This window comes from Chelonia mydas, chromosome 9 (assembly GCF_015237465.2).
Source record: "Chelonia mydas isolate rCheMyd1 chromosome 9, rCheMyd1.pri.v2, whole genome shotgun sequence".
NCBI lineage: Eukaryota > Metazoa > Chordata > Testudines > Cheloniidae > Chelonia > Chelonia mydas.
Genome location: NC_057855.1, coordinates 91756076 through 91783393, shown reverse-complemented (window position 1 = coordinate 91783393; position 27318 = coordinate 91756076). Strand labels below are relative to the sequence as shown.

The following is a 27318-nucleotide window of genomic DNA, read 5'->3' as shown; positions in this document are numbered from 1 at the left end:
TTGCTGACAAGAATGCTGTGGGAGACCGTGTCAAAAGCTTTGACACGGAAGCGTGGGTCGGAGCTCACTCCCTTTTTATCTTGTTTGTTCTTGTGACAGGGTGGACTAGGTCCGGAGGCTTCCTGCTGGAAAAGAGCAGAGGAGAAGTCCTCCAGGCTGCCTAAGTAAATCCATCAGTAACATGATGATCTAGTGTCTGGCTTCTCTGTTCCAGGACAGACGGTCCTTCAGTGTCTGGTGATCGGTGAGAGTTAGCTAACTGGGTGTCTTGGCTTGGCTGAGAACATGCTGGCTTTTAATGGATTCTCCTGTTGGTCTGGTGGATTTTAGGAGGCCTTATTTGTTTTCCCTGCTGTCGCATTATCCTGTCCCCATCTCATTTTTTACACCCTGCCCTTCCTCTCTTGCACCTGACAGCTCAATCAACGGCCCTGGGGAAAGAGGGCAATTTTCCACTTCCTTCTCTGTGGGTAAATGGAGAAGGCTAGGGAGCAGGAGAATTCCTGGGATGGTTCATGCTTCAGTGCCACAGCCCACGCACCTGTGTGAAGCATAGCAGTGGGGCAGGCTGTGGACCATCCAATGGAAGTTCATTCCCAAAGCAAAGACCTAGATTAGGACCTTGACAAATTTCAGAGTAGCAGTCGTGTTAGTCTGTATTCGCAAAAAGAAAAGGAGTACTTGTGGTACCTTAGAGACTAACAAATTTATTTGAGCATAAGCTTTCGTGAGCTACAGCTCACTTCATCGGATGCATTCTGTGGAAAATACAGTGGGGAGATTTATATACATAGAGAACACGAAACAATGGGTGTTACCATACACACTGTAACCAGAGTGATCACTTAAGGTGAGCTATTACCAGCAGGAGAGCTGGGGGGGGGGGCACTTTTTGTAGTGATAATCAAGGTGGGCCATTTCCAGCAGTTGACAAGAACGTCTGAGGAACAGTGGGGGGGGGGGGGGGGGGGGGGGATAAACATGGGGAAATAGTTTTACTTTGTGTAATGACCCATCCACTCCCAGTCTCTATTCAAGCCTCAGTTAATTGTACCCAGTTTGCAAATTAATTCCAATTCAGCAGTCTCTCGTTAGAGTCTGTTTTTGAAGTTTTTTTGTTGAAGTATTGCCACTTTTAGGTCTGTAATCGAGTGACCAGAGAGATTGAAGTGTTCTCTGACTGGTTTTTGAATGTTATAATTCTTGACAAAGATTCTCTACCTCTCCATCCTGGCTGCTTTGTGCTAGGAGTTTCTTATCACTACCTTTTTCACACAACTCCTTACTTCTACTGTTTTATGCTGAGCAAAACCCTGGGACAATTTTAGTTTTGCAGAACCTCAGTAGCTGGGGGGCAGAGAGAGAATTGTCAAGGTTCCTTCCCCACTCTGAACTCTAGGGTACAGATGTGGGGACCTGCATGAAAACCTCCTAAGCTTTCTTTTACCAGCTTAGGTTAAAACTTCCCCAAGGTACAAACTATTTTACCCTTGGACTTCCACTGCCACCACCAAACTTTATCTGGGTTCCTGAAAAAACATAGTTTGGAAACATCTTTCCCCCCAAAATCCTCCCAACCCTTGCACCCCACTTCCTGGGGAAGGTTTGGTAAAAATCCTCACCAATTTGCATAAGTGACCACAGACCCAAACCCTTGGATCTTAGAACAATGAAAAAGCATTCAGTTTCCTTACAAGAAGACTTTTAATAGAAGTAAAAAGGAATCACCTCTGTAAAATCAGGATGGTAGATACCTTACAGGGTAATTAGATTCAAAACATAGAGAATCCCTCTAGGCAAAATCTTAACTTACAAAAAAGACACACAGACAGGAATATTCATTCTATTCAGCACAGCTATTTTCTCAGCCATTTAAAGAAATCATAATCTAACGCATACCTAGCTAGCTATATCATCATAATCTAACACATACCTAGCTATACTTACTTACTAAGTTCTAAGACTCCATTCCTGTTCTGTCCCCGGCAAAATCATCATACAGACAGACACAGACCCTTTGTTTTTCTCCCTCCTCCCAGCTTTTGAAAGTATCTTGTCTCCTCATTGGTCATTTTGGTCAGGTGCCAGCGAGGTTACCTTTAGCTTCTTAACCCTTTACAGGTGAGAGGATTTTTCCTCTGGCCAGGAGAGATTTTAAAGGGGTTTACCCTTCCCTTTATATTTATGACAAGAATGTTTTGCAAAACATTTTAGTAATAGTGACTTTATCCAAAGAACTCAAAGGGTGAAATCCTGGCACCATGTGAAGTCAATAGGAATTTTTCTTTACAAAAAATGAACTCCATCTCACTATACCTGCCTGAGGTAGAAATTCATCTCCCATTTTACAGATGAGAAAGCTACAGCACACACAGGCTCAGTGAATTACCACAGGTCACATAGTAAAGCAGTGGTCAGATCAGGACTACAACACTGGCATCCAGTTCCACTCTTCTCTGTCCACCAGGTGACCCTCCCTGCCTAAATTCAGCACAGGCTTGACCTATATTTATTTCAGCAGTTCTAAAATTGTGGGTTGGGACCCAAAAGTGGGTTGCAACCCAATTTTAATGGGGTTGCCAGGGCTGGCTTAGACTTACTGGGTCCCAGGGCTGAAGCCTGAGCCACACCACCCAGGGCCAAAACCTGAGGGGTTCAGCCCTGGACAACAGGGCTCAAGTTACAGGCCTCCTGCCTGTGGCTGAAGTCCTTCGGCTTCAGCTTTGGCCCCCTGCCCAGAGCGGTGGAGCTTGGGCTTTACCCACCCTGCCCCGAGGCAGCAGGGTTCAGGTGGGACCCTCCTGGGGTCATGTCGTAATTTTTGTTGTCAGAAGGGGGTCACGGTGCAATGAAGTTTGAGAACTGCTGGTCTATTTATAATTAGAGTTTTGTGTTTCAATGTATGACACCACACTAGAGCAAAAAAATAGCAAAATTGGTTTTAAGTTGGGGGAGGGGGGGGGGGGATGCTGGAAGTGATGTTTTGCTGTGTGTCATTGGAATGCCACCAGGCTCCTGCTAGTTTGTGCCAGGAAGATATCGTAGCATTCCCATTAAAACACACTGCTTTGATACCCTTCCTGCCTGCACTCTGGGGAAGCCCTGGAGCCTGGCAGTTAGCATTCATTATGATGGTTTCGTGCCTCTCTTTGGAAAGCAGCATCTTAAAAAAAATCACATGATTTCCTACCACCCAACCCTTCTTGTTTTTACTTGCCAAAATGATTGTCATATTGTGACCAAGACTTACAAAGGCTCCCTAAAGGCAGGAGCTGACACAGCCACAGCAATTTGATTGTGGGTCAGCTGCCAAATTTTGTGCTGGAGATGGTTTTTTAACCCTGTTTTAATAAAAATTGCGAGGAGCATTTTTTAAACACACTTGAAAACACGGTTTGTTTGTGCCAAAGACTATACATGAACAACTATGTTTTGTTGATATTGGTTTTCCTTAATGTTCCAATTAGCTGAAAACACTGTAGCTTAGTGTTAAAAATAACTGAGCGAGAAATCAACATTGAAATCTGCTACATAAAAAACTAGGAGAGCCAGTTATAATTGAATAGCTACACCATGGTCAACGGCTTATGGAAGCTGATGCTAGGAGCTGTAAGAAGTAGAGCTGAGGATTCAGCAGGTGGCTCTCTCCTCTCTCTGACCCTAGTCCTGCGGCACTAACCTCAAGAGGACTGCTCCTGGGTATAAAGTTAAACACATGCAGAAGAGTCTGCAGGATCAAATCTAGGTGAGTGTTGAATCAGTTCCCTAAGTTAGTAAGCCAGATTACTCCCTACATGGCAGTATTTATAAGATTCCTCTGCATTGTCTAACTCCAGAGAAAGAATCGGCAAATGGCAACACTTGCACAACATCGAAGTCCATGTTCCGTTACCATTTGAGTCATCAACAAAGCTCCCATTGACTTCAGTGGGACAAGGCTAGTCCACCTGTCAGTTTAAATCTCTGCTGATTCCTGGAAGCCTTGCCCATAACAAGACGTATTTGTGACAGATGGGCTCTATCCTACAACATCCTGGACAAACCTTATGGAATTAAGATCAACTTCATTCAATTGAGTTAAACCTCATTGAGTTAGGTTTGATACCTTTTGGGATCCATTGTATTAAAAATGAAATTGTGTAGTTCTTATTGTGGAACTGTATGTAACTCCTCTAGTAGGAGGGGAATGTTAATGTAATTCCTCCAGTTATCAGGCCTTGCAAGCCACCCCTCTGGAGAGGAGTGCATATCCCAGTTACAACTGGATTCTCCAGAGACCAACGGACAAAGGATTTTTAGATAAATATCTTGGTTTTAAGCAGGCTCAGGGCCTTTCTTCCTGACACAGTAAATGGACAAGATCATTGGTCCATGGAGGGTCCCATTCCTTAGGGAAGGGTTGGAAGGACTGAGCCTAGTGAGGTCCCATAAGACTGTATTCATCCTGAGCTGAGGCTTTTATGAACTTGTCTCCATAGAAGAGATCCATTTGTAGGTTTTGCGGGACAGCTCCTGCCAGAGCCCATGTTAGAGTTGAGGTGATTTCTGGTACACATATTAGCATGTGTGTATGGGTTTTTTTATCTTAAGAATAAAATAGCTTGCATAAAAATTTCTGTGCTCGGGGCAGTCACACTGTCGCCATCTCTGAAGAGAAAGCAAGCAGGTGTGCTTGGGAAGCCTGGTGTTGTAGTAGCCAGGCAAGGTACTAACAAACTTCACCAGGACTTTATTTTTTAAAGTGGAAACCTCTTTTCCAAGCTGCTGCTGCACCCTCAGTAGCTTTCCCTCAGCCTCTTCAACTCCTCCCCCTCCTTCCTGTTTCCTGTCCTTTCAGACTCCCAGCAGCCAGTCCTCCCAATTCTAATAATTACAAGCAACATCTAAACACCACATTCCCTCCACTCTTAAGAAACTCTCTCAATTACAATAAACGTTGTTCTAACCACAGGAACAAATAGGAAACAAGGCACTATATTGTTGACAGAAATATTACACTAAAAACACTATAGATACTACATAACATAGTCTGTAGTCCAGACAGGTGGTCATCTGGGTCTGACAGGCCGTCTCTCAAGCCCTGGTTCCAGTGCAATGTCTTGTTGTGTTGATACTACGGTGAAGACATCCAATACAGACTGGGTGTTGGCATAATCTCCTCTTGGTGCATAGGCAGGTACAAGATAAGAAGCGTTCCATACCCACCCATCAGAAAGTCGATAGAGAAGAAGGGACCTTACACCTATGATTTTAAGAGGAGCTGTGAATTTACGGTCCCCTTTGCGTAAAATTCCAGGTTTTCATATTCTAACAAAGGAACCACACTGAAACTTTGGTTCCTCAGCACCCCGCCCCTTGTCTGTGAAAGCCTTATACTTTCCTTGGTTCTGTTCAACTGTTTTTCTCACATCATGCTCGGTTGGGGCCTCAGGTCGTGCCTTTAACAATCCAGCAATGTTCATTTTAGCATTCATCTGTTTCCTATGCAGTAACTCTGCAGGTGATCTTTGCATTGTGGCATGTCGTGTAGCCCGGTATGCTTGCAAGAAATCAGTAGTGAAGGTTATCTACAATCGCCCTTCCAGTTCCAGAAAGCAAACTCTCTTTCAAACTTCTGTTAAACCATTTGATTTCCCCAATGGCTTGAGGGTAGTATAGGGATGACCTTCTGTGTAAAATGTTCCTCTCTGCTAAAAAAGTTTCAAACTCCAGGGAAGTAAATTGACTACCATTATCTGAAACCAGTTCTTTGGGGTTACCTTCCCTGCTAAAAACTGAAGAGAGGAACTTAATTACTGTAGCAGAAGAGATTTGCAATGTAAACGCTAGCTCAGGCCATTTACTGAAATAGTCTATTAAGGTGATGGCATAACGACAGTCAATTGAAGAACTATCAAAGGGTCCTACAATGTCAATCGCCACTTTTTCCCATGCAGATTCAGGAAGAGGAACAGGCTGTAATGGAGGGGTACATGTCACTGCTTTCTTATCATGCATTTGGCAAGTGACACAGGATTTTATGAGTGCTTCAGTTTGAGAGTCCATCCCTGGCCACCAGTACGGATCCCGTAGTCGTTGTTTGGTCCGTAGTCCTTGATGAGTATCGTGTGCCAGGTGTATGAGTTTTGACTTTAATTCTTCTGGCACAAATAGTCGGTGTGTACCTCGTAGCACACAGCTATCGAGCAAAGAAAGTTCATCCCGAACTCTAAAATAAGGCAGCAAAACTGGGTCAAGGTTTTTAGGGTTACTGGGCCATCTCTTTGTCAGAAATTCCCATAGTTTTTGTTGAATTGGACACGCTGAACAAGCAGCTTGGAATTGTTCTCTTGTAACTGCAGTGAGACTGCTTGTAATAAGCGCAACTACTACATCCTCATCCTCCGGTGGACCATCTGGTGAAGGCAAAGGCAGGTGAGAAAGGCAATCGGCTACCACATTTTGGTTTTCAGGCTTATATTCCAGTTCATAATTGAAAGAAAGTAGTCTTGCAGACCATCTAGCAATACAGTATCCTGCTCTTCCCAGTTCTTTAGTGGTGAGCAACATTGTCAAAGGGCTGTGGTCTGTGCGCAACTTGAATGTGCGGCCCCACAGGTAAGTTCTCCATTTTTCAGTAGCCCAGATACAAGCAAGTGCTTCTTTTTCAACTGTAGAATATTTCCTCTCAGCATTACTTAGTGTCCTTGAAGCAAATGCAACAGTCCTCTCTGTGTTGTCCTCATGAAGTTGTGTGAGGACAGCCCCAAGTCCATAATCAGAAGCATCAGTAGTTACAGTTGTGGGCAAAGCAGGACTGAATAGTGCAAGTACTGGACTATGTACAATCAAGTCTTTCACCGTTTTGAAACTAGCTTGTGCATTTGTTGTCCACACTAAGGTTGAACTTCCCCGTAGTAATTCTCATAACGGTTCAATGACAGAAGCATAACTGGGAATGAATTTTGTATACCAGGAGGTAAGACCCAAGAAGCAATGTAAGGTTTGCAAATCTGTTGGAGGAGGAGCATTTGAAATTGCCAGGATATGAGCCGGATCAGGTTTTAGTCCAGCCTGTGAAATTGTATGCCCCAGAAAGGAGAGTTCAGTTTGTCTAAATTTGCATTTGGACCTATTGAGCTTGCGGCCTGCTTTGCTGATGCAGTTTAGTACAGACTGCAGGTTGTTGTTATGCTCCTCCAAAGTATTTCCAAACATGATAATATCATCCAAATAGCACTGAACTCCATGTTGAGTCTTCAAAATCAATTACATCATTTTTCGAAGGCACTTGGGGCTGATGTGAGACCATATGGAACACGTTTAAAACGGAATAGTCCTGCATGTGTAATAAATGCGGTGAGGTCTCTGCTATCTTCATGCAACATAACCTGGTGGTTTGCGCTCTGCAAATCAAGAGTAGAAAACATCTTTGCTCCACGGAGTTCTGCAAATACTTCTTTTATGTGAGGAAGAGGATGGCTGTCAATCACAATAGCTTTATTTGGCTCCCTTAAGTCCACACAAAGGCAAATGCCTCCACCCTTCTTCTGCGTCACTATTATAGGTGAAACCCATTCCGAGGAGTTAATAATATCCTCTTGAACAAGTTTTCTAAGTTCCTCTGAAACAGCTTCCCTGACTGAAAATGGTAAGCGCTGTAATTTCTGTCGTACAGGCATCACATTATTCCGCATTTTAACTTTATGCAGAAACCCATAAGCACAGCCGAGTTTCTCCTCAACCAGATGTTGGGTCCCAGCTGAAACTGGTATGTGTACCGCAAAAGTGCTTTGCTGAGGAAGATCAATTCATCCATTTAACTATCCTAAGATTTAAAGCAGCCAATAAATCTCTGCCAAGAATAGAAGTGCCTTTGTGGACAATGTAGAACTCTGCAGTTACACAGCAATCACCAAAAGTAACTATTGCTGGCAGGCAGCCACATACTGGAATATGGTTTTTCAAATAGCACACCAAATGAAGCTTGGGTTCAGTGAGAGGCACATCTTTAAAGTAATGTAAATAGATGGAATCAGGTAGAATAAATACGGCTGAGCCAGTGTCCAACATTAGCTGAATAGAGTGTGATTTGCCTGAGGGTATGGCGGAAACATTTACCATGCATTTTATTTGTTCTGGAATATGTACAGTAGTGATTTTGTCCACGCTCAGCACAGTAACATCTGGTATTGTAACTGCATGCATCTGTTGATTGAACTGTCTGCTGCGACATACTTTAGCAAATACCCAATCTTTTTGCAATGATTGCACTGAGCTCCTTTTGCCGGACATCCTGTGTAGCTTGCAAGGTGTTGTGGGGATCCACAGCGAAAGCATGCTTTTACTGTATTCTGAATTTGCTGATTTGGTGGTTTTTCATTAGTTTTCCTCTTGTAATTGTTTGTCTGCAGCGATAGTGAACTTTTCTGCAAAGGAGTCACAGCCTGGACTGTGCCTCCTGTATCCATGCTCATTATTTTGGTTTCAGCTGTAGCTGACTCAATCTGGGTAGCAATGGTTATTGCTTTTTCTAGTGTAAGTTGTGGTTCTAGAAGTAAACGTTCTCTTACATGAAGCATGGTTGTTTTCTCAATGATCTGGTTTCTAATCATCTCATCTGCCCTATTCCCAAAGTCACAAGTTACAACCAGACTCCTCAGGGAAGCAATATACTGCATAATAGTCTCCCCTGGTTTCTCCTCACACTGGCGAAATCTGTAGCGATTAGCTACCACATTCACTTTTGGTACAAAAAAGTTCTTTAATGCAGTGAGTGCAGTCTCATATTTATCGCCTGCAAGGGGAAAGGTGTAAAAATATATTCTGCCCTTCTGCTCCAAGGCAGTGGATTAGCAGAGCACGCTTTCTTACTTCAGAAATCTCTGTAGCACTGATTGCAAGCAGATAAGTCTCAAACATATGGATCCAGGCAGTAAATGCAATTGGAGGCTCACCTGGGCTTTGTAGAAAGGGTGCAGGTGGGTTCAGAGGCAGAAGATCCATCCTCGTTGCCAAAATGTTGTAGTAGCCAGGCAACGTACTAACAAACTTCACCAGGGCTTTATTTTTTAAAGTGGAAACCTCTTTTCCAAGCTGCTGCTGTACCCTCAGTAGCTTTCCCCCAGCCTCTTCAACTCCTCCCCCCTCCTTCCTGTTTCCTGTCCTTTCAGACTCCCAGCAGCCAGTGCTCCCAATTCTAATACTTACAAGCAACATCTGAACACCACACCTGGCTCTACTGGGAATAACACAAGGAAGGCAGGAAACTGTACAGCCTGGAGACACTCCAGTCAGAAGGGAGTGAGACGCAGGTCTCCAGCCAAGAGAGGCAATGTCAAGAGTTGGAAGCCTGAGAGTGGGTGTCCTTGCTGGACCACTGAGAGGAAAAAAAAGGGGCAGTTGCTCTGAACTGAGACAGCACTCAGGTTGCTAGAAGTCAGCCTTTACTTCCTGGTAGCTTCAAGTTAATACCTGTTCTGTTTATGAATGTTCTGTTTTGCATATGAATGAAATTCAAACATATTTCTTTTCACTTTATACAGGGTCAGCTACCAGTGATAGGGATACTTGTATCCCTAATACTGGGACATATGTTGCCCTCTTTTACACCTGTGCAAAAGAAAATGTAGTCAATAAAGTGGCATTAGCATAACTGAGGACAGAATTTGGCCCATTGTTACAGTTCTCCTTGGGAACCAATGTGATTTCCTTGGAAGGGCCAAATCTGCTCACCTTAATCACCTGCATAATTCCATCCAACTGATAACGCAAGTAGGATTTGGGCGTTGGTAGTTTTAAAGTCGATCTTGAATTCCATTGGCATATGTCTGCAACAGTAGCTGTTTGCACTTGTTAGTTACTTAAGCCACATCCCATAACAGTTCTGTGAATCAAATGACTATGGGTAAACTGACCTTCTTTATTTCATTTGCAGAATAACACACAACAGATAGAACAGCTTGTCTGCACCTTGCAAGCCTTGATTTGTGTGATTAGTTAATGGGACTCCTCATCTGACAAAAGCATTGCAGCATCAGAACCTTCATCTGCATTATAGGAAACAAGACCTGTTCATTTCAAAGCTTAGAAAATCCTCAATCTCTTAATTTGAAATTTTAAAATAGAAATCATCCAGTTTCTGGTTTAAAATGTGCAAATTGATTTTTAATCTCTCTGGCATCTTTATGCTAGATTACTACTCTGTTTTTCTTAAGGTGGGTGATTTGGAAAATGGCATAATTGTTTTAACACAACATTTTTAGTAAGAGCCCACATTTTAAGGCAAATCTAGTTGCTTAACATGCTAAAATATACTTTTTTTTCTTCTAGTTGTATGGACATCTGTATATGGTGTTTAGCTTTTTGGACTGCTACTTGGTTCTTTGACAGCTGTTTTTGTTTTGGTCATGTACCCTGAAGCTGGTTTCAATTTCAGTTTTATGAAGGGAAAGTGCCAAAACATTTCACATGCTTCAGTAAAACATTAATCATAGATATTCCAGCTGTAGGTCTTCAATCTAATATTTATAGAAAATGACTTGCATTTTAGATATTTTTCCATTAGCACTAATAGGATCAATAACTTTCACACAGATAGTCAATAAGGATGAAACTCATCCCTATCCAGAGGGCCAGCACAAGATCTATATACCACTTCAGCCTTGGTTTGAAGATTCAAAATGGTCTTAAGTGGTGCATAGGTTTGTACTGGCTCTCTGCACAGGGGTGAATTTATTGTAAGAGAACACAGTATAACAGCCACAATGCAATTACTTTTTTGTTCTCAATAGCACTTCTAGTGAGAAGGAGTTGTGACTAATGGGTTTCTTTGTGTATATTCAGCATGGCCATGAGAAAATGATGCAGAGTAATGGCACATTGGACAGTCTCAAAGAAAACCAAGGGGAGTGGAGCAGAGGACCAAGGAAACAGACCTTTCAGGACATGTCTAGACTAGGAAAATAGGTCGTGTTTGCATGTTTTTAAACATCATGTTGTACCTTGTAGACCAAGTTAGTGATGTGTACAAACAGATTAGCTGACTGTGGTCATTCGAAGGGTCCCCGTTAGGGTTAACTGACTAATATGTACTAAAGCACTGCTCGCTTTCCCAGTCGATAGGAGAGCTTCTGTTTGGTGCTGTCCTCATGGGGAGGAGCTAAGGGGTAGTCCATGAACTGTGAAGGTCATCCCCAAACTCTATTCCCATCCTGGAGCTTCCATGTGGATGAGCTGCTTTCTGCACTGCCGGAGGGTCTACATGCCATGGACCAGCTCTAGGATCCCTCTCCCCACAGCTGAGCATTAGCAGCTGCAGAAAGGACTAAGAGATAATGCTTCGGGAAGCAGATTTAACTCGCTGGATCATTTATTATTCCTGCTTCTCACCCTCTGCTTCTGGCTCTGCCCCTTTCGGGGGAGAGGGGAAGTGGAGCCTCAACCACTGTGACTCCATCCCTCCTCCATAGTAAGTATATATTGACCCTCCCGCTGCCCAGGGGTGGGGGAGAGAAGCAGGGATAGTTCATTACACAACTTATTTTTGCAAGGTGCTTAGGTACCACCATGATGGGCAACAGACCGCTCTGCAATTCCCTCTGCACCCACCTACTAGAAAGGAGGACAGCACCAAATCCCTTCTCTCTCCCTCATGCTTCGCCCCAAGTTCCAGGCAGTGCTAATGCATTCACACTGGGGACCTGGGGGTTCTTACACCCCTTGTTTTTATGCATGACCCTGTTATGGTCAGGCACAATCTGTCCCGTAGTTCCGATGCCTCAGGTTAGTGCACTTACCCATTCTTGCATGAGAATTTGTCCCGTCTGCATAGGCTAGTCATTACCTACAGAAATGTCTCAATCTTTTCTTCATTTTCCCTTTTCATTGGGATATGTTGAATGGGGTCCCCCAGGGATCAGTTCTGTTCAACAGCTTCATCAATGATTCAGATAATGGCATAGAGAGTACACTTATAAAGTCTGTGGATGATACCAAGCTGGGAGGGGTTGCCAGTGCTTTGGAGGATAGGATTAAAATTCAAAATGATCTGGCTAAACTGGAGAAATGGTCTGAATAGGACAATTCAATAAGGACAAGTGCAAAGTACTCCACTTTGGAAGGAACAATCAGTTGCACACATAAAAAATGTGAAATGACTGCCTAGGAAGGAGTACTGCAGAAAGGGATCTGGGTGCCATAGTGGAACACGAGCTAAACGAGAGTCAGCGTAACACTGTTGCAAAAAAAACAAACAAAAAAACCCCACACAAACCTAATTCTGGGATGTTGTTTTTTTTTTTTTTTAAAGATAGGAAACAAAGAGCACTGGCTGGAGGGAGGTATAATGAAGGCACGTGCCATGGACATGGGGATTGCTACGTACGGCTCTGCTATTGCAGCTTGCTCCTGACCTGTAGCACCTCTGACATACCAAGTTTTGGATGGCTGATGAGCAGGGACTGGCAGACATAGCAAGCTTTTATTGTGCAGATATACAAATATGTGAACCAGTGGCCACTGGGGGGATTAAAGTGAGACTACTAACCTCCTTTTCACTTGCATCTTAATCAGAATTTTGAAGATACAACTCGTACTTTATAAAAACACTAACTAGCTGGGTTATGTTGGTCCCACTCTCCGCATTTTGTTGATTTTCAGTGAGGTCCAATTCCCTATGCCCGGTGCTACCTGTTTCTATGTGGCCATAGTACTGTGCAGTCCTCAAAGCCCCAGTTTGATATACCTTTTTTGATATCTGGGGAGGACAAATAAAACCATCTGTTTACAGAAGGGTGACTTTGAAGGTAGGTATCAGACTTGGAGCCTGCTTACAAGGATAAAGTGACACCTTAAAAACCCTTAACTTTGGCAGGTTTGGAGCGTAGCTCACTCGTGTGCTCTGATGCACTTTGCTTTAGTGCATTCACATTAGGAAATCCTCAGTCTCTTTTTTTACATATTATATTAGCCAATTATGAAGACTTTTTATTATTTGAAAAAAGGCCATTTATATTCACAACGCTAAATAAAGATCAGCATCATCTGGGGAAAAAACTTCCCGAAAAAGGCTCAATTAAACTGTATGCCTAACATAATCCTCGTTATATTTGATCAGTGCCTCAAACTTTGTCGTGTAGCCCCAATAGAAACTCAGATTATTAGACTCGTTTATGAAAAAAGTCTGGCATCATGGGTTCTTTATATAAAACTATCTGGTAACAGCCACTTTCTATATGCTACGTACCTGGGCAATGCAAGTCTTAACAGATGGCACTATAGAAATGATGTCCCTTAATGCTGTTAAAGCTTTCTTGTAAATTTTAGGATGCTATTGTGAATGATGGGCTTAGATTATTATAAATTATTCTTGAGAACTGCCTTTTTTTGGTACTTTAATAATAATGTTAAAACACAATGACAAATGTAAAAGTGAATCTAATGTCTGATGTCAGGCCTCTAGAGATTAATGGTTTAGCTGAACAGTTTAACGCCCTTTGAGATGAGTCAGTTCATGCAGTTTACCTGTAAGAGGTGAATCAATCTAATTGTTCTGTCAATGCCAATACGTTTCGTTAATGTTGGAAAGCTTTGCTGCAGATGTATTATGTTCTATTTTAATATTTTGGCAAGTCCTCTGACTCTAAGTAGAGTAATAAAGCTTTTACCACTGACAGTGAATGACTGTAATCTGCGCTGTTTGAGTTTCTGGATGATCATTTTATGGGTCAGATCCACTCTCTGGCGGGGGCAGCGTAGTGCAGTCTGCCTTCCCTTGCACCCTTGGAAGCAATTGTGCTGGAGGAAGGATTCACCCCCAGATGTCGGGGGAGGGAAGAAATCCAATCCAGGCTCGCCACTCACTGCCAGGGATGGAATTATTATGTGTCTTGCTTACAACACTCCTGCTAATACATCCCAGAATTAGGTTTGTGTGGGGTTTTTTTGTTTGTTTGTTTTTTTGCAACAGTGTTATGCTGACTCTCATTTAGCTTGTGATCCACTGTGGCCCCCAGATCCCTTTCTACAGTACTCCTTCCTAGGCAGTCATTTCAGTGTGCAACTGATTGTTCCTTCCTAAGTGGAGTACTTTGCATTTGTCCTTATTGAATTGTCCTATTCAGACCATTTCTCCAGTTTAGCCAGATCATTTTGAATTTTAATCCTATCCTCCAAAGCACTGGCAACCCTTCCCAGCTTGGTATCGTCCACAAACTTTATAAGTGTACTCTCTATGCCATTATCTGAATCATTGATGAAGCTGTTGAACAGAACTGATCCCTGCGGGACCCCATTCGACATACCCTTTCAGCTTGACGGCAAACCACTGATAACTACTCTCTGGGACGGGTTTTCCAACCAGGTATGCACCCATCTAATAGTAGCTCCATCTAGATTGTATTTCCCTAATTTTGTTTGAGAAGTTCATGCGAAACAGTATCAAAAGCCTTACTAAAGTCAAGATATACCACATCTACTGCACTCTCTCCCCCGTCCCTCCTCCCCCCGCCATTAACAAGGCTTGTTATCCTGTCAAAGAAAGCTATCAGGTTGGTTTGACGCAATTTGTTATTGACAAATCAATGCTGACTGTTACTTATTACCTTATCTTCTATGTATTTGCAAATTGATTGCTCTACTATCTTTCCCCGTACTGAAGTTAAGCTGACTGGTCTATAGTTCCCCAGATTGTCTTTATTTTCCTTTTTTAAAGATCGGCACTATATTTGCCCTTTTCCAATTCTCTGGAATATCTCCCATCTCCCTGACTCTTCGAAAATAATCGCTAATGGCTCAAATATCTCCTCAGTCAGCTCCTTGAGTATTCTAGGATGTATTTCATCACTTCTTAGTCACTTGAAGATATCTAACTTCTCTAAGTAGTTTTTAACTTATTCTTTTCCTATTTTAGCCTCTGATCCTACCTCATTTTCACTGATGGTCACTGTTAGACACCCAATCGCTACCAAGCTTTTTAGTGAAAACTGAAACACAAAAATCATTTAACACTTCTGCCATTTCCACATTTTCTGTTACTGTTTTTCTCTCCTCCCCCACACTGAGTAACGGGCCTACCCCGTTCTTGGTCTTTCTCTTGCTTATAATGTATTTGTAGAATGAGTTTTCTTGTTACCCTTTATGTCTCTAGCAAGTTTAATCTTCTTTTGTGCCTTGGCCTTTCTAATTTTGTTTTTTAGAGCTTTAATTTGGGGGTTTTAGCAGATTTTGTGAGCAAAAATAGACTGAGGGTCAATTTTCAGAACTTCTCTGCAGCCAGAAAGGCATATATAAGAAGTGGCAACACTTTTCCTACAACTCTCGGCACCCAGCAGCTCCATCATAGAACCATGGAACCTGCTGGCTGTTGGATGTACTTGAAAATTGGGGCCCAAGTTCTTTTTCTAAGGGAAAATGCAAGATGTGCATCAGGCTATGGCACACCGTAAGCTCTCTAGTTTAGCCACTCTAAGCTGATGGGAGGGAACTCTTCCATTGACTCAGTCCACCCCCAACAAATGGCAGTAGCTATGTCAGCATGACCTAGCACCATCCAAACCAGTGCTTAGGTCAGTGTAACTTATTTTGCTCAGTGGGGTGGCTTATTCACATTCGTGAGCAAAATAAGTTATACCCACATAAGTGGTAGTATAGACATAGTCTATGATTGGAATGGTAGAATAAGATCACATTCTGTTTCTTGTGTTGCTAGGGCTCAGTCTTAGTCAGCAAATGCTTCGTGATTCAAAGAGAATGTCTTGGCAGTGACTGCATCTGGAGAAATATTCAATGACAAATAAAATCCATGTGCCATGCTAAATTATTTCTGTTTTTGTTTTATGGGGAAAGAGTAGGAGATGGAAAGGGACATGTGGGCTATGAGAACAATACAGAAGGTGAGAGAGAAATCTCAACAGATATCAAGTATTAAGGGAAGGGCGGTGTGATCTGTTGGTTAGAATACAAAACTGGGAGTCAGGACGTCTTTGTTCTATGCATGCTTCTCCTTCTGACTTGTTGTGTGACCTGGAGCCTAAAGGAGTCAGGAGACATTCTCCTTCTCATCTGTTCATTCTGAACTTCAATGTGAGCGAGACATGACTCCCTTAGGCTCCCTCGAGAATCCCAGTCTTGTGTTATCTATGGCTTGGTTAGTTTATCTGTAAAATAGACAAAGAAATACATACCTTGTAATGGTGCTGTGGGGCTCAGTTAAATAATTGCTTAGTGACTTGAACTACATAAATGCAAGTTCGTAGCTCCTTCTACCGCATCCCACCTGATTGACTAGGAGTCTGTCGCTCTTGTCACTTCACTGACCATAGTCTACGCTCTGAAGAGTGCTAACACTTCAAACCCCTTGAGCGGCCCTGCTCTCAGCTCTGGTTATTGGTAGCTGATGTGATCAAAGACAATTACAAATTGTTATTGTAAAAAAAAAAAAAAAAATCAGGCTAACTCCTACTGTAACCTGCACAAACACAGCGCCCCGTCATCACAGTGCCCCTGGCTGGTACATCTGGGGGCAATGAACTCCTAACCCTTGGAGCTGAACATCTGAGCCTTTACTACCGGAGCTAAAAGATGAGCTCCTTTAGCTTGAAGGCAGAAGCAGACTCTCAAACCTCTTCGCATGGCCTAGCTACTAGAGGGAACAAAGGGCCACACCGTGTTAGCAGGGGTTATGCTAATATCAATGCAGCTCACGGGAGTTTTACAATTGACTTGAGTGGGATCAAGATCCGGCCTTAAATATCCCTGAGTTCATCCTAGGTACAATGAGTATAGCACCTTTCTTTTTTTTTCTAAAAAGGTGAAATGAATAGAAGCTCAATTAGATCGAGGAAGCTTCCCCCCCCAGCCCCCGTGGTAGGATACTTTTGTTCGCTGTGTCCTCCCTCTCACAATCTTCCATGCCATCTTCTTGAGTGCTCCGAAATCCCTATTTGTTGGCAGGTCCTCTTGCCCTCTTTCCACATAGTACTCTCACTCCCTTGCTTTCGACAGCTGTCAGCTCTGTAGCTGTAAAAATGCATCAATCTACAAAAGACATTGTATCAAATGTATGTCCGGGCCCTTTGATTACATTCTTAACTGCTCACTTTGTTCCAATAAAAAGAGAACGAGAACATAGTTATCTAACCTGCTGTCTCTAAGGATTTAGATAATTTCATCTGAATATTTATTGTGTCTCAACACTTGATTCCATCACTTGTCCCTGGTACATGATGCATAGGCTTGAATATTCAGCTGTGGAGATAGATGAGCAGATGTTCCCCAGCTGTTACCTGTTTCTGGTGGTCATTCAGTTCGGCGGGAGTCAGCACAGTTCAGCCTTGTGCAAATGCAGCTTCAGGATATCTCCAAAGTTCATTCTTATTCATGCATCAGATTTTTTGCTTGTGTTCAGAATATAAAAAATAAATAAGCAACTGATTTCACAAGGTTTCCCTCCACCCTCGTCAACGGATAGGGGGCTCAAGTCACTGCTTGTTGGGGTGCAGCTTGCACTTCTCTGCACCATTGGAGCTGCTACTCTTTCCTGCCCCCACCTCCTCCGAGATCCTCCCCCAGAGGAGGGCAGGCTGGGACTGCACCATGCAGATACCTGTATTGTGACAAACAGAGGGAATCCTCTATTCCACAGCCATCAGGCCCACATCTCTCAGGAGCAGCAAATTTATTTCAAAAGTTATTTAAAAGAAGAAAAGTCTTCTATCTGAGACTTGGAGATTCTCCCCTTTCATCTCCTCTAATGCCAGGCTACAGCAGTCCATGTGTCTGTGACCTTGTGTCTGGATTATTTGAATTTACTGTACCTGAAGTAGATACAGTGATGATGGCCAGGGTGGGGGAAGCCATTTAATCTGAGCACCTCACAGTCTTCAATGCATCTCAAGGTCTTGAACATATTTAGCCTCACAAATAAGTGAGCTAGATCAATGCTATTGTCCCCATTTTACAGATGGGGAACTGAGGCACATAGAGGCTAAGTGACTTGTCCAAAGTCACACAGAAAGGCTGTGGCAGGTCTGGGAATTGACCTTAGGCATCAAGTCCTAAAATAGTGCTGTAACCACTGGACTACCCTACCTACATGAGATTGCACCGCAGTTCCCATGTAGGACAAGCCAAGGGGAATATATTACATAAGTACCTGCAACCTTCTCCGGCTCTTCAGCCACAATCTGATGCATGACAAGGTTCTGGTGCAAGCCTTTAACAAGATAAAACCCCTGGGATGCCCAGGATAATGTCTTCTTCCAGGGCTCACCAGGGAAGCAGCAACCATCCTGCCCACTGTAACTACCGGAGTTTAGGTAGAGGTCTTGATGCAGCTGGAAGTGGAGCCTTTTAAGCAGCAGGTCCTAGGTTTGGAGTACCCTTCCAAGTAGAGATGACTATTTGTCTTTGAATTTTTCCATGTTCATAAAGTAACCAAAAAGCAAACATTATTGAATTTTAAACTTAAAAAAAGGGGTTTTTTTCTCAGTTGCAGAAAATTGAAAACATTTGGTGTTCCACTCCCAAAAAGTGTGTTTGGTCGGGGAGGGAAATTTGTTTTCTCTGTTTTTTCCACAAAAACTAGAACCTTTTGGACAAAAAGCAGATTTTTGTTTAGGAGAAATTTTATTGTGTTGCACTTTGCCCCAAGTAGACCCTTCTGGCATGCTCTGAAAGGTACCTAGCGCATGTTGCTATCGTCCCAATGGCTTGATGTAAGGGCCTACCTTCTGTCGTGATTACTCACATAGCGAAGGGCTCAAGCTTCAGTCAGATACAGTGCTGTGGAAAGTGGAACAATACTTTCTTTTGAAATATTTTTTGAAATGAAAAGCTTCTTTTTAGAATCTCCATCTTCAAGCCACCTGTGTATCTTGGCATGTTACCAAAACCTTGCAAAAGAAATAAGCCAAACTGAACACCCAGCTTTGGCTTGCAACTACATCAGCATGTGCTCTATACTGCAATGTTTCTCCTAGGTTCCAAGAGCAAAGGATTCTGGAGAGAGGGGCACAGATTTCAATCCTACTTAGATTAGTCCTTGTGCAAAGAGTCCATAGCAAGACTAGATGCTTACAGGATCAAGCCAACTGTGAGCAAATCCCTAAATGATTGGTTAAGCAAAACCAGGATGTTGGGACAGGTAGGAACCCAGAAATAGAAAGGACCTAAAGGTCATAAAGATACAGGACTGATAAATAAGGTGCTGTCGTGTTGGTTAGTGGATATGAGAGAGACCAGGTGGGCGAGGTAATATGTTTTATTGGACCAACTTCTGTTGGTGGAAGGTACAAGCTTTTGAGCTATACAGGGTGCTTCTTCAGGTCTGGGGAAGGAAGCAGAGAGTCTGACTTAAATAAAAATTGGGAGAGATTGCTAAGCAGAAGAGGTAACACATGTTGGAGGTGGTCAATTAGGGTTAAATTGTTATGCATAAAGGTTAGAAAGGGACGGTTAAAGGTAGCAGGCAGTGTGGTGTGTTACAGATTGTTGTAATGAGCCACAAAACTAGTTTCCTTGTTAAGTCCATGGCTTTTGGTGTCTAGCAGAGTTACAAATTTCAGTTCCTGGGCTTGCTTTTGGAAGGCATTGTGCAGGTTTCCCTTGAGAACAAGTATTGAAAGACCAGACACGGAGTACTGTAATCGATTTGTGAAATGTGTTCATTCACAGGTGATACGGTGTCTTCATCTTTTATCATTTTTCTGTGTGAGATCATTTGAGAGGATAGTGATTGTCTGGGCTTCACCCCCACAGTTGTTACTGGCGCTTTCATGCTCTGGATGGGGTACACTACATGTTGTGATAGGCATGTGTATGACCCCTGGATCCTAAGAGGTGCGTTTTGGTATTGGGGGTATTTGGAGGGGGTATTGATCATGGTTGTGAGATCACAATTCATTTCACAACATACCGGTAGTAATGGATCAAGATTTGAAACATAATGTGCTTGTGAAATGGAAATTAGTGAAGAGAGCAGGACAGGTCTGATGTGTCCTAGGCAGAAGTCTGGCTGACAGGAGCACAGAGCATATGTCGACGGGCAAAGATTGTGATAATCAACCCTGGGTGAGAGTTGCAGAGTCAGCCATGCTGAGTGAATCCCATTTTTGCTGGCAATATTTTTTTTTAGATGATAAAAAGCTGACCCAAGTGCCGCTGCCATATGCTGAGCAAAAGAAAGCACAGGATCAAAATTAACCCCAAGACATTCAAGGTTTTACTAACAATGTATTGTCCTCTCATCAAACTGCAGACTCAAGGACCTTCTTGTATTTTTCTAAGTGCCAAGGAGCAACTCTGGGTGAGGTGGATTCAGCCATAGCTAGTTGCATAATGACTTCCAAGCAGACACCTGGGCCCCAGTCCCGCAAGTACACATGTGCTGAACTTTGTTACCATGAACAGACCCATTGATCATAATAGCACTACTCAGTCAAGTAAAATTAAGGACTGGCGTAAGTGTTTTAAGGATTGAGGCCTTAAAAAGCACAGAAACTGCCATACTTGTTGAGGAGGGAAGAAATAGACAGACTCTGATGTCCCCTGAATAGCAATACAACTTCAGATTAAGCTGCCTAATACTTTTGCTGGCTACCATCTTGCTGGTTTTTATTAATCATGTTGATTACAGCAGTTAATAAGGGCCAACCAAGAATGCAGCCCCATTGTGCTAGGTGCTGTACAAACAGAGTAGCAAGAAGTCCCTGCCCTGAAAAGCTTACAATCTAAATAGATAAGACTGACACATTGTGGGGGAGGAGGTAGAGCATCCATTGTGAACCATGTGATGGTAGAAAATGTCATGTCAGTTCCACAATTTCATGGGGAGGAGGGGAATTGGGTTTACTTGGAAGGGGCTCAGCTAAATGGAAAGAAAAAGGAAGGGGCTATGGGGGGACAGAGCAGGGGAGGAGAGGAGCAGGCATGGAGTAAAGCTGAGGTGAAGAGTCTGGGGGGAACAAACAGCCAATCAGCACAGGACAAAGAAGTCCATACAAAAATGTAGAAGGTTCTCTGAATGTCCCAAAGTCCCTGTTTTGGCTGCTTCTGCAGTCACTGATTGGCTCCTCTCTGCAGTCTTTTCCCAAGGCATATCGCGGATGGGAGGGGAGTCAATAGAATAGGTGTCTCTATTGAGCCCTAAGGGTTACCAGAGAAAATTCCTTCAGGGAAACCACTTTCCTCTTGCAGGGTTACCAGGGAGCATATTTAGAATGTTGGCCTTCGAACCACCCTAGCGTTTGAACCTGCTAAGCAGATATTTTCCAAAGAATTTCAGCACAAGAGCAGGGCTTTGGTGAAATGGGTGGATGAGAGAAGGCAGCACCTGAGAACAAGCTGCTGGTAAAGCATGTTGTAGTGAGCCCACTGCTACCACTCCATTTCTGAATCTGCTGAACATAAAAAAGGAATAATTAGATGAACTAGAATCAAAAGCCCAGGCCCCAACATACCCCGTCTTTTAAGTGGACCTGGATTTGTATCTGCATTTTCCAAACAGCCACCCTTTATGAAGGGCAGCACCAATCCCTGGATCTCAATACCCACCAATAGCTGCACTGCGAACGTTTGGGCTCAAGCTTATGTCTAATAATAATTAGGGATGGGTAAGAACCAGACATCCACATCCCAAACCTAACTCTCCCCCTCAACTTTTCCAGTAGCTGTTTTCAAACTTCACAGCCTATTCACCTTTCTATTTACAGATCCTGAACCAGAACCCTGGATCCGAATGCCTCTTTCTTTGAGAGAGTTCAAATCTGGAACCTGAGCCAAACTTGGCAGCTCAAACCCATCTCTAGTAATACCTTCACCTGTTAGAACTTCAAAGCACTGTACACATTAAGTATAATCAATCTGCCTGGTAATCTTTCTGGATTAACTGTAATTCCATTCTGCACAGAAGCTGGTGCTTCTGGGAACGAGCTCCTCATACAGAGGCCAAAAAAAGGGCTTTCTTCCTCCCCACCTATAGCATAGCCCAACTGGGTAGGTGAACTGGGGTGGGGAGAGTTGTCTTCCTCTGAAGGAAAGTATTCATACTTCCCCAGGCAGGGTACAAGATTTGATAGACAAATGGTCTAAGCCAGTATGTCAAATCCTGTGTTCCTAACAAGAATGCAAAAAGGGATAAAACTGAACAGTATCACTCTAACTGCTACAGCCTCCCTGAACCTGGTGCTTTTATGGGGAAAGGAGAAAGCTGTAGTCACACTTGTAATTTTCTCTGAACATGGAATCTAGAAGACTCCATTGACAAAACTGGTCTCTGAAAAGAGGAGCACTGCATGCCAAAGTGCACGACATTTCACATTCTGTGCTGGTGCACCCCCTGCAAAAAAGCTATTTTATTGATAGGATTCCAACAACGGAGGAGAGCCAATTTTTTTAAAAGAACAGAGTAGAAGACTGGGAAACAAAGAAGTAGACAACAAAAAACTAATACTGCTATTGCTTTCCTGGGAAGATGAAGGAAAGCAACTAATAGTTTTCAGAAATGTGCATTTGCTCAGGGCTTTTAAAAATTGGGCTGAAATGTTGTGATCCCCAGAGCCCTTTGGGTCTTAGTACCAATGTCCAGAAGAGCCACCGTATATTTCTGGGGATGAACAATCAGAAAACAAATAACTTATGGAGGCTGTAGGGCCATTGCCACATGTGAAATATAAAGTCACTTATCTTTTTTTTTTTCTTTTTTTGACCCAGCACTCTCCCGTGGCTTTATTACAGGAGTGCAAGATTTATAATGGCGTGAAGGGGAAAACTTCATAAAAATGGATATTTAATTTGCATCAGTGTCTTGCAAAGGTCAAGGATTTTCAGGGTGAAATCCAAATACTTTCAAGTAACCAGAGAAACTCTCTGGAGTTTCTGCCGTCTTTTATGTAACTATATTTAATGTGACTATATTTATGTTTTTTAGAGGCCAGTAATTGCTGATCTAGACTTTATTAAAACTCATTTGAATTCTTTTTTGTTTCTCTGAGGTGTCTTTTCCCCGCTTCCAGACATAACTACCATATTTGAATTTTGCTGGACCATCATCATTAGATATTCTTTTTTCCTTTTAGGATTAAGCTCATGTAGCTGAGGCCAAAGTGAAAATACAGAACTGTTGGATACGCTTGATGGGGACACCATCTGGTATCTATCTGTAACCATCCTGTTACAGAAAAGCAAATAAAACTGGTAAGTATTATGTGCAGAACAAATTAGGTAAACTGGTGTCAGGCTATTGAAGAACTGGCATTTCATACCTATGCAGCCAGATTTTTGACTGGCATAAATTACATTACAGTAGCTGTACTGAAGTCAATGCTGATTTACACCTAGTATCTGGCTCATGATGTATACATTTTTTAAAAAAACCTTAAGGGGGGGGTGAATGACAGAGACCGATTTTATTACTTTGAAGAAGCACCATATTGAAAGCCCTAGAGAATAAGAACATAAAGGGCATGCTGGGTTAGACGCATGGTCTGTCTTGCCCATATCCTGTCTTCTGAGAGTGGCTGGTGCCAGATACTTCAGAGGGAATGAACTGATTTCGAGAGATCCATCCCCTATCATCTAGTCCCAGCTTCTGGCAGTCGGATGTTTAGGGATACCCCTAGCGTGGGGTTGCGGACCTGATCCTCTTGGCTAATAGCCATTGATGGATATGTTCATGGAGGACAGATCTAATTCTTTTTTAACCCCGTTATACTTTTGGCCTTCACGACATCCCAGTGCAACAAAGTCTACAGGTTGACTGTGCTACCACTGCCCATGGCATGATTCTTCTGTGGTTCAACCGAATACTTCGTTCTTCACACCGTGCAGAGTCTTCCCAATGTATCTCACCCTGACTAGTGGGACCACATCTCTGAGTGAAAGGCTAGATCAAGGTCCAAGCACAGACACTCCTTAACCCTGTGCTGAGATAGCCACTAGGATTGTCTCAGTGCCAGGTGTTTTCTAACCTCGTGGAAACCCCCGCTAGAGGGAGTAGAAGAGAATAGGGCTTATAACAGTGTATCCCCAGCAGAAAGAGAAACTTAAGGCCATGTCTAGAATTTTCAAAAGCACTAAAATCCCATTTTCAAAAGTTACATATGCTCTCGTGAACCTAAATCCCATTGGCTTTCAAAGAGATTTAGGCTTCTAAATCACATAGGTGCTTTTGAAAATTTGACCCCAGATCCTTAGCAGCTTTAAATTACTGCAGCTCTGACGTGAATGGCCCTTAATTTTTTAAGCTGAAATTTAGAAATTGTAAAACTTGCCTATTGCAGCGCAAGTTGCCGAAGGAGGCCTATGCCCTGTTGGAGCTGCACGTTTTTCTTTGTTTTCCCACCGGCAGTTTTCTCCTCACAGTGTTGCTCAGGCACTTTTGAAGGATTTTGCTGTGTGCGTTGGATGAAGATATTTTCCCATTGTCAGAGGAGCAGCCTGTAACTTAGCAACCCTTGTCTGCGTCAGGCTGGGGGAGGGAGAAATCTGAAGAAGCCCCTAGTGACATGATAGAGAAAGCGGGCCTTGCCTAGTCTCTGCTAAAATCTTAGCAGATGCCAATGATCATGCTTTGAAATGACGCTTCAAACACATTTTCTTTTTCTAACTTAGCAGAGATTCTTAACCACATGCCAGCTTCAGAAGTTGTTTTGGAATCCTTTTTTTCCTGAGCCATTTTGGGGTTTCCAGAGCATGAAAACAAATCTTCCGTTTTGTAACAGCTGCAAAACATCCTTCCCCTCCTCGACCTTCACTTCCGTATTTCCTCTGAACGCTCCCAGGGTTCCAAAGTCACTAAGCGAACGTGCCTCAAGCCTTCTAAAACAAATGCATCTTCGGGCGTAGTAAATTTCATTCCAAAAGGAATGTTTCTGAGACAGCACGGAGGGTGTTAATAAATGTGTGCACAAAACCTTAACTTAGGGTGACCAGACATCCTGATATTACTGGGATTGTCCCAATATTAGGGGCTTTGCCTTACCCAACTAACCCCACTGCCATGCCAGATTGGGCTACAGCAGGCCAGAGCAGCTGCGCAGGGTGGCAACCAATCAGGGAGGGCCTGTTAGAGAGCCAGTCAGGGCTGAGCAAGAGGCAGCCAATCAGGGCCAGGCTAGGCCCTATATAAAGGCTGCCCAGGCGAAAGGCAGTCAGTCTCTCCCAGACCTTCAAAGGGGAAGGTCTGTCTCCTGAGTGAGGAGACCAGAACCTGGGACAGCACAGTCTTATTGGGATCCAGGAAGTGGGTGGGCAAAGCCCACCCCCTGCTAAAGGATCCCCCCCAGCCTAAGAGAGGGGTCCACAAGACCTGGAAAACCAAATAATTATGGGGGACAACTAATGAACAACAGGGACAGGAGTGTGGTCAAAGGGTCAAACGAAGGGAACCAGATGGGGACACCGAGCAGAGAACCCCAGACAGCACCCACTGCTCCTCAAAGGCATCAAGGAAGTCAGTGGACGCTGCCCAGAGGAACCCTGCCTAGAGGTGTGAACAGACGGAGGATCGGAAATAGGCCGCACAGTCACAGGAGACTCCATCGGCCAACCTCCTCACCCTGGTTTTATAGATGGCCACTTTAGCCAGGGCCAGGATGTGGTTGACCAGGAGGTCCCGTAACTTAGTGGGGCCATGGACAGGGAGTGCATAGATAAGGAGATGAGGGGAAAAGTGCAACCAAAATCTTAACAAAAGATTCCTGAGGAGCCGGAATAGGGGCTGCAGCCTGGTGCACTCCAGGTAGACATGTGCCAGGGTTTCCCTCACGCCGCAAAAGGGGCATTTGTCCGGGATTGGGGTGAACCGCACCAAGTACACGCCCCTGCTCATGGCCCCGTGAAGGAGCCGCCAACTGATATCCCCGGCGGGCCTCGGGACCAAGGTGGAATATAGGCCGGCCCACCGGGGCTCCTCACCCTCTAGAGGTGGCAGGAGGTCCCCCCACTTTGTGTCGGGGCGGGACACGAGGGTGAGGACGTGAAGGGTGTGGAGCACGAGCGTGTATAGATGTTTCCTTGGCGTGGCAGCTCGTGTAGCCGGCTCACAGTGAAGGGGCAGGAGGGTCGGTCTGGTCCACGGGGTAGGGGCCCGATGAAAAGGTCAGGAGGGCCTGGCATGGAGGGTGGGCGGGGCACGCCCTCCCTTAGGACCCGGTCGAGGTAAACCCAAGCAGCGGGCGGCAAAGCGGCCCTCACCTCCTGAAGTAAGCGCAGGGGAATACAAGGTCTGGAGAGCCCCATGCGCTGAGCGAGCGTCAGGGGATCCAGCCAGTCTCCCCGGTCGTAGTCCAGGAGGTCTCCGAATCTGGTGATTCTGCCAGGACCAACCTCTGGCGCACCGAGGGGGACTCCGCCACCTGCACACGGAGCTGGGGGTTGTGTAGCAGGGGCTCCTCGAGGAGATCTTCCCCCACGGAGGCCGCCACGGACCTGGTCGCTGTGAACAGTTTCCATCCGGAGGAAGTCCTCGTAGAAGACCGGCAGCCCGGAGAGGTCTCTTGGAAGACCGCTCGGATGGAGATAAAGGAGCTGCCGGTCATATCGGAGCCCCTGGAAGCTGCGCAGGAAGGCGTGTGCCAGTAAGCTCCACGCCGGACTACCTGTACCATAAAGGAGCCTCTGCAGGGCCTGGAGGCGGAAGACATGGACCTGAGTGCGGAGACACTTCAGGCCCTGCCCTCCCTCCTCCAGGGGTAGATGGAGAACCCCTGCAGAGACCCAGTGCAGTCCTGACCAGAAGAACTCCAGAATCGCCGTCCAGAGGTTGGCCAGGAAACCCGAGGCTGGGACCAGGGTGTTGAGCCGGTACTAGAGCATGGACTGGACTAATTGATTAAGCACCAGTGCCCTCCCTCAAAGGGAGAGACACCAGAGTAGTCCTGTCCATCTCCAGAGCTGCTCTACCACCCTGCCCTCTAAACCGTGCCAGTTCTCCGGCGGAGATGGATGCGTGGCAGAAAGTTAAATGCCGAGATAGAGCAGCGGACCCGCACTCCACCGGATGGCCTGAAGCGCAGGTGGGAGGGAGCTCACCTGCCACCAGTTCCCTACCACCAAGCCAGAGCTCTTGACCCAGTTGACCCGGGCAGAGGAGGCTGCCGAGTAAACGGCCTGGCAAGCCTCCACCAGCGCCAAGTCGCCCGGGTCCTGGACCACGAGGAGAACATCGTTGGCGTACGCCAACTTGGGACAGCGCAGTGCTGGGAAGGCTCGGGGGAACAGAAGGGGATTCCAGCCTGGTACCTGACAGGCTGCAGGCCCTGATAGAAGGTCCCACAAGGTTCAATGGGGCCAAAGGGGAAGCGGCCCAGGGAGGAGAAGTGGACAAGGGGAGTGAAGGAG

The 27318-nt window shown here is 44.4% G+C and overlaps 2 long non-coding RNA genes across 4 annotated transcripts in view; both read left to right on the top strand.

Moving 5' to 3' along the window:
- The window catches only part of LOC119567102, an 85405-nt gene that overhangs the window by 33992 nt on the left and 24095 nt on the right, over positions 1-27318 (top strand). For all 3 annotated transcript variants that reach the window (XR_005226850.2, XR_006283892.1, XR_006283891.1), the window contains one exon: positions 23055-23172. This is a non-coding gene — a long non-coding RNA (uncharacterized LOC119567102). The remainder of the gene's footprint in view (positions 1-23054; positions 23173-27318) is intronic.
- On the top strand, positions 9157-10310 carry LOC122461743. Its single transcript, XR_006283893.1, has 2 exons — positions 9157-9407; positions 9917-10310. It is a non-coding gene; the product is annotated as an uncharacterized LOC122461743 (long non-coding RNA).